The sequence below is a fragment of the Pseudopipra pipra genome, chromosome 13 (genome assembly GCF_036250125.1).
Source record: "Pseudopipra pipra isolate bDixPip1 chromosome 13, bDixPip1.hap1, whole genome shotgun sequence".
Classification (NCBI taxonomy): Eukaryota; Metazoa; Chordata; class Aves; order Passeriformes; family Pipridae; genus Pseudopipra; species Pseudopipra pipra.
Genome location: NC_087561.1, coordinates 3248046 through 3267515, shown reverse-complemented (window position 1 = coordinate 3267515; position 19470 = coordinate 3248046). Strand labels below are relative to the sequence as shown.

Sequence of the window (19470 nt, the reverse complement as noted above, 5' to 3'; positions counted from 1 at the left end):
AGCCAAAGCTTGAGTCCTGCCATTCCAAAACAACACGACAGAAACATCAGACAAACATCCCATTTCAGCCTGGAGATGGCTTCCATGGCAAGCTGTGCCCTATCCCAAGCTCTAGGACACTTCCAATGTAAAGTTAAGCCAATCCTAATTACGTAAAGTTCAGCCAACCACACAGAGCAGCATTCTGGAGTTCTGTGGTCATAGACCACCCAGCTCAAACACGACACACTTGCAGACAGCCATGGAAATCCAGCTGAAATCCAAGGAGGAAACTTGCTATTTCAGTGGCAGCTCTGAAAACAGTGGCCATACCCGTTGCCTGCCCCAGGTTTGTACCAGCAGGTTTCACTAAAATTGTTCTGCTCTATCCAACCTCAGCTGTGCACATTCAGCAACTTCTCATTCAACACAGAAATAAAAGCAGGTTCCCCTGTACAGAAAGAATAACCAGCATGTAGCAGCACGAGCAGACTCTCACCTCCTTCCACAAGCCAGCACGAGAGAGGCCTGTCAGCCCTGGTATGCTGGCTCATTTCCACTGCTAGAATTAATTAATAATGCCAGTACAGACCTAATAAAAAGTTTTTTCCACTACTGCCTTCAGGACAGAGCAACAATCCCCCAAGGCAGCAGAAATGAGAAATTTTAATTCTAGAATTATGTATTTCAGTGGAAAGAACAGACAGAGAGCAGCAGGAAAAGTCACCCAGAATTTACTATCTAAAGAGTATTTTAGGTAGTAAATTCAGGCAAACAAAAAACAGGTCATTTGGGAAAATAAAAGGTAAGATTCTACCTACCAAATATTCCAACACCATGTAAAAAGGATCCCACATCAGTGCTAAATTTGCCATAAGAACACAACTAAATTATATATATATATAGCTATATATACTAATATATATATTAGTATACACATACTAATATATATAAAAATATATATAGCTATATATACTAATATATATGTTAGTATACCCATACTAATATATATATACAAATATATATATATATAGCTATATGTACTAATGCTTAGCAGCTTCTTTCTTCTTATCCAACAGGCCAGAGACACACCATGGTGATTTTTGATTTTTTTGCATAACTATTGAAACCCATGAGCAGAAAATCTTCGATTAGAGCAGTGAAATAACTTCAATGGACTTCAAGAAATATTTACTCTGAGTCTCTATGGAGTTATATTCCTCCAGAGGTACTACAGCTCAATTTTTCCTGCAACCACATTGATATAGATATTTATACTCCAATGACAACATATGTAAAATTAAAGTGACTGCTCTTGAGGAGCATTAAAAAAAGCAATGAAATTAATGTCATGGGGGTATATGGCTTGTAAGGAGCTTCTGCTTAAACGTGCAATACAACAAAAAGACTCCAACCCCTGTTGTAACAAGCTGCAGAATTGCATCCAAGACCCACTAACATCATTGTGCCAAACACTAATCTTAACAGCACAGGAACACTACTAACAGGATTGCTATTAGCAGGGTGGACACAGAAAAGGCAACTGATAATCCAGTTTCTCTGACAGGACAAGGGTGTCCTCTCCCACCTGAAGCTGTGGCCCAGCACTGCCCCAACAGCTTGTCACCAAGAGATTGTATTGTTCTCCATCCATTTGAGCTGTTTGTATGAATAGGCCTTAAACTGTTCCAGCAAAAACGAGCCTGCTCAGCTTTGAGCATTTACTTTTTATTAACTGAGCTCACTTGGTGCTTCTTTACCCATTTCAACACAAACTGTTCGCACAGAAGATTGGTGTAGGCAGCCCCTGTCACCTGTCAGAGCTGTCAATGCAGAGGTTGCATTCCTGATGTAGCATTGGCATGTCTCATAACATGTATCTTTACCATTAACAAAATTTCAGACATTTTTTAATAGAGCAAAACTTATTACAATGAAAATTAATTAATCTAATTTTATAACTCCACTGTGCCAAGCCTATTAGATATCTCCAGACCTCTGTAAAAACATTTGGAGGCTTCAATTGTCCTCTGCAAAGCATGGGAAGCAGCACTGTCAGGTCTGTTCTGTGGTCTTTGTCCACATGTTCTGTTGTTAATCAACCCTCCCTGCCCGTCACAAAAGTGCTTGTTAACAACAGTGCACACTGGGCTGCATGCAGACAGGTTAGACAGTTTTCCAGTTTTGCTTCAGCTTTTCTTCTGACAGATACTTTACCTCAAAACTGACAGCCTTTCCCCAAGGTGCAGCACACACAGCCATGCCTCTACCCTTCTGAGTGGATTTCTCTCCACCCTGAGTTTTAGAGATGCAGCCCCACAGCTCTTTGCTACAGCACATCCTTTCTTAAGCCCACACCTCGGTGAGAAACCAAAGGGAGAGACGGGATATGTGCAGGTGCCACCCTCGCAAGTGACTGATCTGAGAGAAACTTTTTATGCATCCTTCCACTCTTACCCACCGTTCCCACCTCCACATTTGTTCTCCTTGATACATCCATCCCCAGGAGACTTTTCACCCTGCATGACTTAATCCTGTTTGGGCTTTGCCCTGCAGCCAAGTAACCCACTGCCTCCAGAACTGTGCTGTACAAACAGGTAATTAATCTCTCCCTGTCACATAAAAAACAGCCAAAACTGGTATAGCTATCAATTATAAGAAGGCAAAGTACTAGTATGTTTGCCTGTAAGTGTATTTTACACTCAAAAACATAAAACAGGCATTATTATTTCAAAGAACTGTATTTTCTCCTGTTTCACCAGGCATCAGTACCAGTGTCTGGCAAAAGGCTGCTGGCATATATATTGTAAAAGGCAGAAAGAATAACATTCCAGAGGCAGCAAGGAGAGGACAGGACAGGTTGTATGAAGTTATCAGCACTCCAGCAAATGGTGAAATGTTGGAAGACACAGAGCCAAATTAATAACTTCAAGGGCATCAGCTGGGTACAACAACCATTAGAAATGTACCTGAATAAAATGACACAACACAAGTGATAGAAGATGATGAAGAGACACTTCAGTAAACAATGACTGACCTTAAAGAGACAGAAAAGCTCAACCAATGGTAAAGAAATAAATCTCTTGGGGGAGAGGTGCTAGCCCTCAAACAGTTATATTGAGAGCATAGGTCATTCATAGAGAATTTCTGTTTCACAGGCTTATTCTAATTAAGAAGGAAGCACAACCAATGCTGCTACTCCACACCCTGGATGCAACAGCCCTCCCCATGAGCCTGGTGAGGTTCAGGGCTCTCACAGTGCTACAACAGGCTGTAAGGCCACAGCCTGCAGGAAGCAGAGGGTGAGGACGGAAAAACTGAGTTCCTGGACAGAGCAAAATTCAGGATGGTACAATTCCTACACATATCTCTTCACCCCAGGTAATCCTGGTGCTAAGTTAGACATCACAATGGAAGATCTCAAGCACCAGAGCAACAGACATAAAAGCAGTCGCAGAGAAGAAATTGCTAACAGAAAGGTGTCAGTCTAGTCTTCTTTTCTACATTCCTAAACCAAACTTAGTAGCCCAAATAGCAGTTATTCCACATGTTAAAACTACACAGCCATAGGCAGAGGGCTAAACACCATGAACGATTTAGATCCTGAGAAGATGATTGCTACACTCTGTGCTACACTAACCTGTGCTTTGCCTCCTCTTTCAGTCAACTCACATCTCAAAACATCTTGACAACCACCTTGGACAGAAGGAAAACCTTATCCCTTACCTGGTGCCGTGCTGCAAGCAGGAGCAGGGACAGCAGAGCTCTCTGAGCACATCAACCAGCCCACTCATTCTCTTGTGCTCACAAATTCTCTTCTTATCTGGCCTCACTTGCAGATAAAACTAAGCCTCTACATACAGACAAATCCTAAATATTGACAGCTTGTAAAAGGCTTAGTACTGAGGATTGCTATGAAGTATTATTTCACGGCATAATTTGCTTTTCAGAGCAACCCACATTTCACTAACGGGAGAAGCTATCGGGTACTCAGAGAAAGCTTCCAAATCACAGCTGGGGAGGGAAGCACAGCACAGGGCACTGGGAACAAGCACTGCTGGCAAGTGCCAGGCATCTGCCAAACACCTAAGAAAAATTATGTACCCCTGGATATGAAAGTATAAAGCCACCAGCATTCCCAAAACACACAGCGTTATGCACCATGTGTGTGAGGTTCGTTCTGAGTTTTAGGAGTAAACAAAAATTAAAAAAGCCTCTCATGGAATAAAAGCTACTTTTGACTTTGATCAGCCTCTCAATTCAGTTTGCTGCTTGTGTGAGCACACAGGATGGAGTAGAGCATAGACACAAGTGAAAACCTGAGAATATTGAGACTGTTTATTTCAGCATCAGTGCTGACCTGGAGCCCACAGCTGACTTTACAGACACTGCTTGATTTTCTTTCATAATTATAACAGCAATGTTTCATGATTTTCCCATACTCAGCCTTTTATTAGCAAATGTTAACACCTAACTTCCAGAAACAGACCCTTCATAAAATGGATTTTCCTAAGCTGATTATTTAATATGTCAACTTTGTTGTTTTAATGATAGTAAATATTTTTTTCCTTCACATTTCTTGGAAAGCCCAGATCATTCATGTCTGCCTCACTGACATTCCCAGTCCTGGCAGCTCATCACATCCTCGGGTGCTTCTGAATAACCTTCTCTGTCCAGAGGGAGTAGATATTTAGCAGCAACAGATCTTATACTTTTGGAACCATGTGCTTCAGAAATTTGCCACCAATTTGACAAATAAATTATAAAGTACCTCACTAGTTTCAGCAAAGTACTTCTGATTTGCATTTCTGTAGATAAAAATAGGATTCAGGGGAAAAGTCCAAGACAGGCCCAGCTTGATTCAGTTCTCTGTTTATTCCCAGTGCTAAGTGAGTCACTAATGAAAAGCTGATGTGGCATCAGCATCACTGGCCTTCTCTTGAAAGTCCTCTTGGAAACAAAGGCAGTACTGCGAGCATTTGAACCCTGATCTTCCCTGTTCACGTCAATTCTAGACAGAAAATATTCCAGACTCCAGAGGCTGGACCAGGCTCACTCCAATGCAGTGGCCTGGGAAGGTTTCCTTGGGCAGCTGTGGTGCCAAGTTTCCATCCTGCTGCCCAGCCCAGTTTCATTCTTAGCTTCTTCCCATCTGCACAGGCTGTGCATCTCATTTTAGACACTTCTATGTCAGAAATTACATCCTTCCCTGCAGCAAGCTTCTTGTGCTCCCCCTGAAGGAAAGGTCTCTGAGACCAAGCAGGACCAGGTCAAGGCAGAGCAGAGGTCTGATCCAGCTCAGCAGCTCCCATGCTCCAAAAACTGGGATTACACAAAATCCTCTGACTCAGAAAACCCCTTTACTACTGGTATTACTGGATGCTGCAAGTGCATCATGCTGAGTACTTGCAGGCTTCCCTTGGCTTCCTCTCAGGAGCCTGTGGGATGTTCCTGAGCTACACGGGCTGTGGGTGTCCCCAGGGTACCTGCAGTGCCCCTGCTCATGGATCCACTGCCCTGCATTCACCCATCACCCTCTGCACACTCCCACTGGAAACAGGAGTGAAACAAAGGCAACAAGTACAGAAAAAAGCATCTGAAACAATCACTGCTGACAAGAGCCCCTCCATTTCTCTGTTTCCCATCTGTAAGAAGCAACTGTGCATGCCCTGGCAAGACCTGGCTTCCCAAACCAAATCAAACCATAGCAGCAGCAGCAAAAGCTGCACGTGTTCAAGAATTTTTTTAGTTGGTCATTTTCTCCAGTGGGACCCCAGGGAATTTTGGCTTCTCCCAATTCCTGGAGAAGCTATCCTCCATCTCATCTCCCCATCTACATGCAGTCTGCCTGTCAGCCCCTTGGCCCGAGAGTGAGGTCCAGTTCCTTCTTCTCCCATCGCTCATCCTTTTCCTGAGCTGCTCTTCTGCTCACAAAGGACTCCCAGCTGACATTTTTGGCCCACTGTAGTGGCACGACCCCACTCCTATTCCTCATGTACCATCAGTCACAGCTGCCCATTGTGGCCGTACAAAGGCACAAACCACTATTTAAAAAGCAACTGGTCCATTCAAGCCAATGCTTTGCCACATGCAGCTCCCTCCTGGGAGCAGAGCATTAAAGTGTCTGCAGCTCAGATGTGCCATCACCTTTCCTCCTGATGCACTGCACAGTCTTGCTGCAGCTATTCTTTCACTGTGTTTTAAAACTGAAACCGGTAAAATTAATTTCATTAGATTTGCAAAGTATGTAAGGGACACTATATTTTCTTTTATTGTCTTAATATGCAATTTTCTGATTGTTCCCTCATCAAAAGAACCTAGTTACTACAGTGCATGTTAATTTAGAACACATTTTTCTTTACTAAAAGAAAAAAAGAAAGCTTAAAATAAGCTGAGGCTGCAACGAAGCGAAGTGGATTCTGGCTCACCTTTTGAAAGTACTGAAACATCTTTGTCAGCTGCCTGAGTTCATGCAAAAAGCCCAAAGGTGGCTGCAGGTGGTTACGAATGAGAAGCTCTTCCTCTCCCAGGGGCTCACCGAATACTTTGAATACTCAGCTTAAAACAGTAGTGGGATGCTTGTGTATACCTTAAAAAATACAGCTCTGAAGTGCTATCTGTTCTGCAACTAGATACATCTGATGGCCCTGCTCATTGCAGGGGGGTTGGACTAGATGATCTTTAAGGTCCCTTCCAGTCAAAATTATTCCAGGATTCCATGTTCTCTTTCTGTTAAAGCATGAAGGTGCTCCTCCTTCTGGAGATAAAAATGCACTTCAGAAAACAAATGCAGAGTATTTGAAATCAAGTCATCTGTATTTTTGGCTTCATTGCCCAAAAACAAACTGCCCCACTTACATCCAAATCAGACAAGAGAGAAAAATTTAAAACCAGTCCAGAATTAGGTCCTTGGCAGCAAAACTGTGAATAGAGGGAGAGTTGGATTGCTTGCAAAGAAAAAAACTTGGGGATAACAACACCAGCAAGATGTCACATTCCCACTTGGATACGCAGTGCAGACCAGGGCAGCCTTTTTGATCATGCAAACGTTCCTGAATTTTGGGGAACTAAATCTCACTAAAACTGTAACACAGGGTCATGCATTTAACCCTAAGGAAAGTAAGATGGATTTCGACCCTTAAGTGTCATTTTGTTTTGTGGCTCATAGCTCACCAGGGACTTACCAAGCAACAGCAAACACTTGCACAGCATACCATACTCCTGAGGAGCTGATTTAGTAAGGTAAGACCCTTTAGAAAACTGACATAAGCATTACCAAGGTCTAAAGGCAATGAGAGTTACAAAGCCTTTCCCAGGCTTTACATTTTGGGTCTTCTGCACATAAGGAACCCAACAGGACTGGAGCCATGACCTCTTCCTATGGACTGAGCCAGATCTCAAGACAGTCCTTCCATCAAAGGAAATGTAATAACAATTAACTCTCATGTTTTCATCAGGCATCTCTGGCTCTGTTTCTGGAGGATTCCCACTGGCACTCTGCAGGTGGCCCCCAGATAACCGTGATTTCCTGGAGCTGCAGGCACAGTGAGGGCAATCCTCTGCGCAGCAGATTCTTCTGTGCCAAACCTCAGCAGCATGAAGAACACTGACCTTTCGCTCTGCTGTGGATTTAGAGCATCCCAGCAAGCAACCTCTAAGTAGTGAGCCCTGTCTGCTCACATCTTGGAACAGATGACATTGGAAATCCAGCCAAAAAAAGCTGATTTTCCCTGAGAGGGAAGGAGAGTACCCAGTCTTGAGTTAACCACCAAATCCTTCGGGCACCTCAGTTGTTTAGCATTTTTCTCATTCTTCTTGTAAAAATACTGCTCTCAAAATATTTGGCATGGCTGGAAGCTAGGAGCATAATTTTAATCCTTCCCTCCCTCATTAATTCATGCAATTATGTCTTGTCCGGGTTCTCAGTCAACATTTTGCCCTAGTACTCAATGTCAATCGTGCTATTAGTACAGCAGCTGAGAACCAGGGCCCCTCTGCAGCATTAACTCCATGCCTGAGTGAAGAAAGAGGAAAAAAGGCAGGCCCTGCTGCAACAGAGACCAGAGCCAACAGCAGGTGGGAAGACAGAGGAAGGAGATAATAAAAATAAAGACATGCATAATTCTTCTCCAATCAGAAACAGCAATCACAGCTCACCACCTGCTCTTAATGCTCTTTTTCAGTAGACCAAGTCATCAGAGCAGTTTGCAGATAAACACAATTAGTTGTTTAGTTTAGGCATCCACAGAGATTACAAGGCTGTAGAGATTACTATGCAAAGAGAGCAGAACACATAAGTGTGGACAGAGCAATCATGCAGTGGATGCTAAATGCTTCGAGGGGATTGCAGAAAGGAATTAGAACACATAAGAGATGAAAAAAATGGAGAAAATTAATCAAAGAAGAATAGAAGGATGAATGTCAGGCAAGCTACAGGGGTTTATCTCTTCCCATCCCTGAAAAAGCCATTCAATGGAAATGATTAAATCATCTCCCTAATCAGAACAGGAAAAAACCCACTAACATACAGATATGCCTTTTATGCAGCAGGAGAAAGACCAAGAGGTCTTTTCTCGTTTCCAGTTTTGATGCTATACAAATTATTTAGCACCTGAACATTTGTGCCATAAGAAACACGAGCACAATACCAACAGATGAGTTGAAATCCTGTGAGGGGATCAATTGAAACTTGCCAGGTGTCCCTGCACACAAAGCTGTGACCCTCCCTCATGTATCCTCTGCTAGAGCAAACCTGCCTTCTCCTTTCAAGCCACTGAGGTTTTATTTTCATTTTTCCTGTTTAACAAGAAGGAACCATGTTGCTAAGCTAGCCTTCTTCAGAAATTACAACATAAAAAGATGCCTCCTTGAATTTAATAGGTTTTCCAGAAATATTCCTTTTACTTTCACAGGAAAACTACCACCACATCAACCTTGATTTGTTCATTCACAAGTGTATTGCTAAGCTATTATTCATATGCTGGGAAATATTTTGCTAGATGGCGAGTCTGTCAAACAACAGTAATATTTCTTATTTGCAACAGTGAGGACACATGAAGCATAATCCCAAATAAAAACTGTTTATAGGGTTTTCTGTCCTGCTCTTGTCAATCACTACATACCAGACTGGTTAGCACTGTTGACTTGTTCTTGTTTTCCTTAGAATGTTTTCACTCTTTTAAGCCTGTTTTCATAGACACAGTTGACATTGATCTGAGTTCACCTCTTTATATTTTCCTTATGGTTTTGCAGAGAATTCTCAAACGTAACTGCAGGTTGCTTCTGGCATTCAAACCCCTCCTCCTACCTCTCTCCTCTAGTTTACACCAGGTTTCAGAGTATAATTTTAAATTTATTTGTCTTAGCCATAATCTAACTTCTTAATTGCATTTAACTGTGGATGCCTTTGTCTACTCCTTCTTCAAAGCTATGATTCAGGTTGAAACCTATCTGACCTTATATTTGCTACAAGATGACCTGAAGGTTTCATACCAAGCTCAAGTTGTCTTTTCCCCTCCTTTTCAAAACCTGGCACTAATGAAGAGCCAGAAGTCTTTTAGAGTTTTAATTACAGGCACAAACACAGCTTAAAAGGAGTTGCTCCAATGCCCTCACACCAGGAAGGGGGACATTTCATCCCCTTCCTTTGCTGCACACAGGTCTGGCACACACATTGTCCCCAAGCCATGCATGTGCTGCTGAGCTTAGAGACGTGGCATTATTAAAGGGTAAGCAGCTTTTGTTTGAGCTTGTCTAGAATTAATCAAGATGTAGGCATTACTTGTATACAAACCCCCTTTCCCTGAAGCCATCTGCACACTGACATTAAGAATGGCAAATGAGCTACTGATAAACCATCTCATTTGCATCCGTGGTTACTGCAGACAAGGAACTGTTGGGTTACAGGTAAGATCCAGCACTGCTTTTCCTCTCTAGTGTCAGCTCAAGAGAAAAACACACTAACAACATCCAGTGAGGAAGTACTGGAGATCTATGTGGGATAAAAGAAACCAGACCTGAATGCTTCAGTAATTCATACACAAACACTTTACAGAGCACAATCCAGTTACCAGTAAGTGCTTAAATTAAGTATGTGTTAGGTCAGGCCTTAAAACTAGAGGAAAAAGAGCAAATATTAATTGGTTGATTGTAATGACATATACCAACAAAACTGTGGGGTTTCCTCAGTGCAGTCCTGACTCCTGACAGCCAGCATTCCCAGGATTTTCTGCCGCAGCAAATTGCTGCCACTTCTCTCTCCCACCCAGGTCTCTGGAAAGGTGATGTGCAGCAGAGTGCAGTGCCTTCACATGATGGGAAATGAACTGGCTGCTGGTATTTCATTTTAGCTGGCTCCTCTAAATTCTATAAAATCCTGATTCCAGAATCACCACACACAGCTGCCTTCATTGCAGACTTCAGCTTTCCCTGTTAGGGCAGTACCAAACTGGGCTGCCACTCATCAGAAGGCAGAACCACTGTGATTGTTACCCAAAGAAGCCTTTGTCTCCTTCATAAGCATTTAAATGTGCTCTTTATACATGACACCATACACTGCTTTTCGTGATTTCCTCTATCAAGTATCCATCATGCACTTATTTCAATGAGTGTTTAATCCATATGGAACTATGCACAAAAATTCAAATTGTAAGTAGTGCTATGCATTTGGTTCATGCTATCTTCTAACATTATATTTAGTCATCTCCCTGTCTGCACACCCTCCCCCATATCACTGGAGCCTTGTGGAGACTCTTAATCCGTTCATAGAGCTACAGATATTTCACTCAGTAATATCTAATATTTTAACTTATCTGCTACTCCCTGTAACCATACAGGTACAAATCTGGATTTATGTTTTTTCACACCTTTGCAGTTGTGCATTATCCTACATTACAGAGGTGAGGCAGTGGTGGGTGACACTACCTACAAGAAACAGCCACTCAATTAGTTAAAGATAGTTCTGTGCCACTTCAGGCACACACAACTTGTCTGTTATTGTGCAATCTCTTGAGTACCTAAAGCCCAGCCCTGGTCTCATCATGTTTGAAGTTACAAGAACAGTAACTCCATACCTGTCAGTGAAATCACACCATCATGTGATGAGAGTCTGCCTTTGACCACATACACAGGAACACAACTGCAATAATTTTCTTTTAAACACATATAATAGAGATGGTTTATACTTTAAAGCTAGCTACAGCTGTCACCATGCCAGATTTGAGCTTCATTCCAACACTGCAGCACCCATATTTGGCACAGAAAGGAATTTCAAATTTAAAAAAACAACAACATAACAATCTCATACATGTTCAGGGTCACATTTCCAGGGCATTGCACAGTTTTGCTGCTTTACAGTCACAATAACTTGAGTTGGTCCAACCTCAGGAAAAATGTAAACATTGGATGAAATAACCCCTTAGGAATTTATATCTGTTTACCCAAAATAAGCTGCAGGTCGTGTGAGCCTGCATGGTTCCTTTTTCCTCAATCAGGGAAAACTCCTTGAAGTTTCTCAGGAGAACTGACAGCTGCTGCTACAGAGACAGGTCACGAAGTGCTGGCAATGGGAAGCACTGGCCTAGGTTAATACCTATCATTGTCAACCTCACTCTGCAGCCTGAGTAACAGCTTTGGTGGGGATTCCCCACAGAAGTGGCCAGACTCCTAAAATGTAATTATAGACTCTGGAGATGCTGAGAGTCTGCACTGTCCCTCTACTGAACAGCCCATCACTGGCTGTCTTGGCAGCTTGGAGAACAGCTGCAGAAACAGGGGCTAGCCAGGCAGAGATGCTTCTATGATACTTTCAGAAATAACACTTGATGATGCCTGGGGTGCTCCCTAAGGATGCCCTCCCAAATTCAGCAGCTCCCAAATTCAGCAGCCCAGTGACTGAGGAGTCATGACAAAACCTCTGCAGCTGCACATGGAGGGGGCCTTTGGAGAGCACAGCGGAGAGGCAGAGGAGTGTGTGGATGCTCAGCACGGGCCATAGGATGAGCTGGAGCAGGCACACAGACAAATCCAGGAGACTTGTTCCTCAGCAGCATTCAATTCACAGCTCCCATCCCTCTGATGCACAGGACAAACCTCTTCTGCTCAATAAAACAAAGTAAGCAGTGTAGGATGGGATAAACTAGCTGTTCAGATAATTACAGTGGCATGAGAGAACATAAACAGCAAAAGCAATGGGTCAGAGGGTCTGATTCAGGGTCTGAGAAGAGTTATGATTTCTTCTGTCCTGATTTTAAAAACACATAGTTACACTTGTGTTTTCTTTGGGTGGCTGGTGGCATTTTTAAGATACCTTTTAAGCCGAGGAATTTGCAATTCTGATGCTTCCTATGGGCACTGAAAAAACTCCACAGCATGGTGAAACAGTGAGGCTCCCAGCACAAGGGAGAACACACAGATCTCAGGGCCAGGGAGATGAAGTCCCTTGATATCCCTATAAGAACAAGGTCATCCCAATGTCATTGATTAGTCAGATGCATTTTTGACATTTCAGACACTAAGGGAGATCAAACTCAGATACAAATCACCCAGCTTCAGAAAACTGCCAAAAAAAAAAAAGCCTTGGCAAATGCCAAACTCTCTGTGCTATGTGCAAACTGGCAGACACTCCAGGTTCCTGCTAACTCTTATAATTACTTTTTTTTTAAAGAAAAGAAAGGTCTTGGCCTATTTTCTCCATTTTTTTAGACAAGAAATCTGCCAGATGCCATCCTTCTCCCAGAGAGTCTGGTGACACAGATGTGACACAAATAACCTGAACTAGATGCTTTTTTTTTTTGTTGTATTCCTCCCTCAAGAACCTACTCCTTGTTCACATTCCAAAGGTACAGGCTGCTCCAGAGCTTGGAGATTTGGGGCATAAGATCAGCCATGAGCTGAGATGTGCATCTCCTCCAGCAGCTGAAGGTCTCAGCGATGAATGATTCACAGCTGTCCTCACCATCGCCTACTCTCTGTCTTCAGAGAAATGAAATCTTGCCTTGGCAAAAAAGAAAAGCAACTGCATTTCTACCACCTCTTTCAATATTTTTAAATTTTTCTTTCATTCCTGTTGGAAATCAGATGTTTTAAGAATAGGCTTAAAAACAAGGTTAAAAAAAGAGCATGCAAATACATTTGCACATCATGAGCAACTGCTGAAGTATTCTCGTGGCTTCTTTTTTTTTGTTTATTCCCACATAGGAGACATACTAAAAAAAGTTTTTTTATATTAAAAACAGTGAAGTCTTGCAAAGGTACTTCATATTTTCCCATTAGGGGATAAAAACACAAATGAAAGTAGGAATTTTGTCAGTATCCGGAAAAATGCTGTATCTCCTTGTAAACTTTGGACACAGTAAACTGGACTTACTGAGCAGCAGGATCAAAACACAGAACACAGAACCAAGGGTGGTTAAAGCAAATCGAAGAAAACAACCCAACCCAACCTATTTTGGGTTTGAACACACTGAGGCTATCACTTGCTTCTGGTGCAACAGGAAGAGCAAAGGAGAAACACTTGCATCTGAATGTAGGTTTGTGCTCCAGCCTCACTGCACCACCAGCAGAGGGAAATGCAATCTATCCTTTACCAGGGTATCAGTGTCCAAGACAAGTACAACAAGCTGTGGTGTCCAGTGGTGCCCTTACAGGTGGGCTCTGGGAGGGCAGTGCTGTGCCCTGGCAGGGACCTTCCCACTGCTCCAGCGGGACAGGCGGGGGAACCCGCTGTGGAGCAGTTCCACGGGAGGTTTGAGGGAGCTCAGCAGGGCCTCAGACAGTTACTCAGAGCAAACTGCTGCAGCCTGTGTGTCAGCCTGTTTAAACAAAAACAGACAAGTAGGAAGGAAAGGCTCAGAAAAGGGAAAAGAACAAAGGAAAAAAAGCCTCAGCATACTCCACCATTTTCTAGGCTAGCAAGGAATAGTTTTCCAACAGTCCTGACTGACACTCAGGCAGAAATAGGCTTCTTATTGAAAGTAATTCTCCCACTCCCCAAAAGACAAAACCCCCCTGTATTGTTAGTCTGAACAACAGAATTACCAAGGATTGCTTTGTGAACCAACAATACCTTCACTCAGAAGAGGCAAAGTTACTCTTACACATCAATGGGATTGTGTATGACCCAGTTGCTCTGCAGGTGACAGATCAGAGCTTCCTGATTGGCAAAGCTTCCTGACACATTTCAGCATCTTTAAGTTGAGAGCACTTATTTAGCTGCACAATTAAATCAGTAAATGGGCAGATATTCCCTAGAGTGATGGTGGGTTTTTTTCCTTTTTCTAAATTGTGCTCTAAATATTGCTACTTATACGAGGACTCCCTTTAACAAAGCAGACTCTAAAACACATAACCAAATGCTCATCCAAGAACATTTAAAGTGTCATAGGAAATGCTGTTATATTGCCATAATTAGTCATAATCATGAACTCCCACATTCATCATCTTTCTCAGTAAGTATCTACACTACCACACCTCAGAGTCACTAACATGTACTAGGGCTCCAGTTCTAAGCACTGTACGAACACAAGCCACAAAGACTGTCTTTGCTCTTCGTTTACAGTTCACTCATCACAAGCTTCCTCTCTTGCAAGCTTTATCCCCCTGGCACAGCTCCTCAACCCAGGCACTTCTGACTCTTTGACCCCAGTGTGTGGTGCCATCAGTTACTCAGTCTGATACTCACTGTCCATGTCACCCTGGGGTAAGAGGTGATTCTGCAACCTGGTGCAGGAGGTTACTCTCAAGTTCATTGGGCAAGTAGCTCTCCATTTATCACTGCAAAAGGATGAAGTAGTAATAACTGTGCCTGCAAGAAATACAACCACAGCTGGCATAGCCTTCCTTCACAGAACTACTTGTAGTAATTTCTGCATTTGTTTCTATGAGAGATGCCTTTCAATAAGTTGCCTTTTGTTAATACAAGTGTTTAAACAAACAAAAAATTTTCTGGAGGCAAATTTTAAATGCAGGAAAATAAATATTTAAACAGCACCAAAAGCAGACTTCAAATCCAAACGTTCTGCAATTTGTGTTTTTTTCCTGTTGCTGGAACTAGTAAAGCCTCAGAACCTCAAATGAAACCCATCTTTAAATGGCTGGCCTCTTCTTAGGGTTTTCTGTCCGCAGAAATCAGGGTTATTTTACAGAAGATACTAAATTACTCAAGCTCTAAAAAGTAATTCTGTAAAGCCATCCATGGCTGACCACTCCCTAAATAATTTCTGAAATGCCTCATTTGTTTCTTATTTAGAATGTGTATGGTGCACACTTAAGCATTTGGCTGCATTTTACAGATGAGAAGTAAAAGCAAATATGTGTTGGTAGACAGAACATATCAAGCCCAGCTGAATTTGGTGATTTGATCTGCCATTCATTTAAAGCAAAAGTAGCTCCCTCTGTTGCTTGCTGTATCAGCTTCACACTACAAAGTATTTACACTTCTTTTCTTAGCTTACACTATTTAATTACAATTATGAAAAAAAAAGAGGGGGCCCATATGGCAAATGACTTCAATAAAAGCCTTAGATACTGCAGCATAGTGTGGTATGGCAAGATTTCCAGTGCTGTGTATGTAATAGCCTGGGACACAACTTCTCCTTTGAAAAAATTCTCCACTGTAACAGGAGCCAGTGAATCCACGACACATCTTGTTTCAGTTCTACTGAGATGTATTTCCTGTACCACCTTCTTGTCATGAGCATTTCTGCAGATCCAGACCTGTGAGTGATACCAGGGAAGCCACGGTGCAATTTGGGCACAGGAACTTTCTCATAACGAGCATTCACATCATTTCCACAGTCTGATTAACTGAACAGTGTGGCAGAAGCTCTGTGCTGCAAAGTCAGTTTAACACTGTTCAGAGCTGCCCTGCACACAGGAGAGACCTCACCCACACACCTTCCCACCACAGCAAGCTACAGGGCATCAGAGAGCTTCACTCTCCAGTCTCCTCAACTGCCCTGCACCTCTGGAACCAGCCATTGAGCTTTTCCTCTTGGCTACCTATTCACAAACAGCAGGGACACTTAATACTTCAGTGTTATTACCGTAGGTGTTTGTTCAGTATTTCTGGTGACAAGATTTATAGACATGCACACATACAACAGTCCCTTCAGAAGGCTAATTTTTTTTGGTGGAGCACTCCCACAGAGCAGGTTGCTCTTCAGATCTCACCTGCAGGCAGTGAGCAGCTTTCCCCTCACAAAGCTATCCTACTGCTAGTGCAGGTAGTTGTTGGCAGTCCAGCTGGTTCATTTTTCCTTCAGGCACAGTTGTATTGATATTAACCTAAAGCAAGGAAAAACAACAAAAAGACAAAAAAAAAAAAACCTGCCAAAAAAAAAGCCAAAATACAAAACACCCACAAATATAATATGCTGATCACTTTTTTTTAATTAGATTTTTTTTCTTTCATTTGTGCTAGTATTTAGAGTGACCACTTCTATTCAAATGAAACACAAATAGCAACCACCTGTTACATTCACTTGTCAGCATATCTGTATAGAGACAGGAGCATTAACTCTGTTTTCCATGGCATCCTGACAGTCCAATCACCAGAAACAAGACAAGAGCCTATGAGAGCTGTAGCTGGAATTTAAAGACAGTGCAGAGGTAAATTCCAACTGACCACCTTACTCACTTTGCCAGTCACTCAGACCAACAGGAACATTTTTAGAACATCCCCCAGAAAACAGCAGAGTCACAACAGTCACCCAAACCCACACAGATGTTTTAGGGAGAGATGAGAGATGCAGGGCAGTGCTGTCCCTCCAAATGAGCTCTCCTTCACATCCCTTCACACTGCCAAATACAGTTTTTGTGCAGTGCACTGTTCAGTAGTGTGGAGCATCAAGACAAATCTCTTACTAATGTATAGGTTTGACATTTTCAGATTTATTCAAACATATTACCCATAAAATGGCTCTAACACAATAAAGGACATAATCAGACTTGTCTGTTCCCAGGATGTTTGGCACTTCATAACTCAGATGCATTTAACTCCTCAATAACTCTTGTACATTTGGGTAATTTGCTGCGGTAATGTATAATCTTGCCTAGAGGATTCATACCTTCAGAAATTTAATAAATTCAATGGGAACCTGCATAGCCCACATTCACTAGTCATCATCTCGATTAAAAGGCCATCCCAGATTGTCAGCAGTGCATGATCTCATCATCCTTCTGTGAGGCAGTGATAATCAGCCAGTTCTTTACCCTGGGTTTCACCCTACCAGAGGTGGACCAGTGCTTCATACTCACTCCTTTAAACAAAAAACTGCACTCTGCCGAGACATCATGGACTGTATGAGCTGAGGGATGTGCCGTATGAAAAATCAGTGGGTACTGGTACCAAAAAAGGCCCAAAGTGCACCAAAGTCCCCATCAGAGTGCATCACCCACCAAAAGTCTTCCCATGCCTATCAAAATCCAGCTTGCTCCTTCTTACTTCAAGTTCCTGCCTGCTGTTAAAACAAATAAATACAGAAAAAGAGGAAACCCTCAGAACCATAGAATCACAGAATGGTTTGGGTTGGAAAGGCCCTTAAAGACCATCTAGTACCAACTGCCCTGCTGTTGGGAAGGGACACCTTCCACTAGACCAGTTTGTTCAGGACCCCATCCAACCTGGCCTTGAATACAAGGGATGGAGTATCTACAACTTCTCTGGAAAACCTGTTCCAGGGCCTCACCACCCTCACAGGAAAGATTATTTTTCCTAAAATCTAATCTAAGCCTGCCCTTTTTCAGTTTAAAGCCATTCCCCCTTGTCCTGTCACTACATGATCTGATCAGAAGTGCCTCTCCAGCTGCCTTGGAGCCCCTTCAGGCACTGGAAGGGGCTTTCAGGTCTCCTTCTCCAGGTTGAACAGCCCCAGCTCTCAGCCTGTCTTCACAGGAGAGTGGCTCCAGCCCTTGGAACATCTTCATGGCCTCCTCTGGACTCACTCCAACAGAACATCTGCTCACGGGTGTCAGGGCTGCTCTAAGCCAGGCTGCAGCTGCCCATCTCCTGTGAATCTCTTTGGCAGACTTTGACCTTAGGAGGATCACTGTGTCCCTGACAATGCTAAGCTCCTTCCGAATTTCAGACAAATCAACCTCAAAGTTTTAATCTAAAAAGAACACGATCCTGGTAAAGAGAGCCCCAAATTCAGGTCTCATCAGTGCTTTAATTACACTGGGCTGACTTGTTTGTAGCTCTACCAGTAATTACACTAAGGGGAAAGCAACACTTAGGTTGGAAACACCAAGAGGAATCTGCTGTGATGTCCAAATCCACCCAGAGAATGCTATTTTATTTCATCTCTCCTCTATTACACACTTCTGCAAGAAAACTCTAAAGCAGACAGCATGGGACCTACCTCTCTGAGACTTTCCCAGCAAAGTGCTGCCCCAGGCTGTTCCCATCATCCCTGGGGACAGGATTCCTCCCATCAGTGCCAGACTGGGCGGTGAGCTAAGTGGGACCACCAGTGGCTGGCCAAGGTGCCAGGCAGAGCCCTTGCACAGCACATGCTCTTGCAGGAAGACAACGACTGCAGCAGGGGCTCGCTGCTGTGAGGAACTGAGTACTGATGTGGAGAACTCACCAAAAAAATAGTGTTATCCTTGCAGAACTATACAAATATTATAAACACCACCCTCTCATAGCAAAGCCAGTGGGAAGAGCACTTGCAAATCCAAAGACAGGGCTAAATGGATGCTGTTCCACACGTCTAACCCCTACATCAGGCAACTCACACCTTTTCAAAAAATACAGGGCTAGACAAATTAGTCTATTGTAGACGGACTTATTTGTTTCATGAACCACTTGCTGATTTATTATGAAGTAGATATAAAAGATTCTTATAAAAGAATTTTCTTTTAGATGCTTTTGATAAACTTCTGAAGAGCTCTGGCAGCATTCATTGATCACTAAGACAGCTCCTTTCTTAGTATTTCCTCAAGTATTCATTTATTTTCTTACTGTGATTTCTATTTTCAAGATGTAAGCAATGATGCTTTTCAGGTCATGAGGCACACCAGTAACTCATTTACTAGTATGCTTCACTCATTCTTCTGCATCTTATGTCAGAACAGAAAGACCTGGATTTTTGTTTTCTTTAGGTATTAAAGATTATATAAGTAAACACCATCAAGGCTAACAGTAGAAATCACTGAGCATGGAGCCATCTGCTGCAATGAATTTTCAGAGCATCAGAGGAGGTAAAATGTTGCTTTGTCGTAAATTTCCAGGACTTTTCATAAAGCAAAACCTTATGTTTCTGTCCAGCAGCTCCTTACAGGAGAAGAATCCCAATCTGTCTCACCTGCCAGCCAGATGATATTTCTCAAGACAGGTTGAACACTTAGTGTCTGCTATAAGATCTTATGCAATACAGCAAAATAGTGTAAGAAATGCAGAATAAAATGGTATCAATGGGAAGGTAGCTAAGCAGAATATAATTAAGCAGACTAGAATTTAGCAAGAGTACTCATATTAGCATATTACTA

General features: G+C 42.6%; 1 protein-coding gene and 1 long non-coding RNA gene across 8 annotated transcripts in view; one reads left to right on the top strand and one right to left on the bottom strand.

The window, feature by feature from the left end:
• LOC135421353 (5-hydroxytryptamine receptor 2A-like) overlaps positions 1 to 19470 on the bottom strand; it is a 205863-nt gene that overhangs the window by 151618 nt on the left and 34775 nt on the right. The window lies entirely within an intron of this gene.
• On the top strand, positions 1048 to 4754 carry LOC135421356 (uncharacterized). Its single transcript, XR_010433972.1, has 2 exons — positions 1048 to 3045; positions 3138 to 4754. It is a non-coding gene; the product is annotated as an uncharacterized LOC135421356 (long non-coding RNA).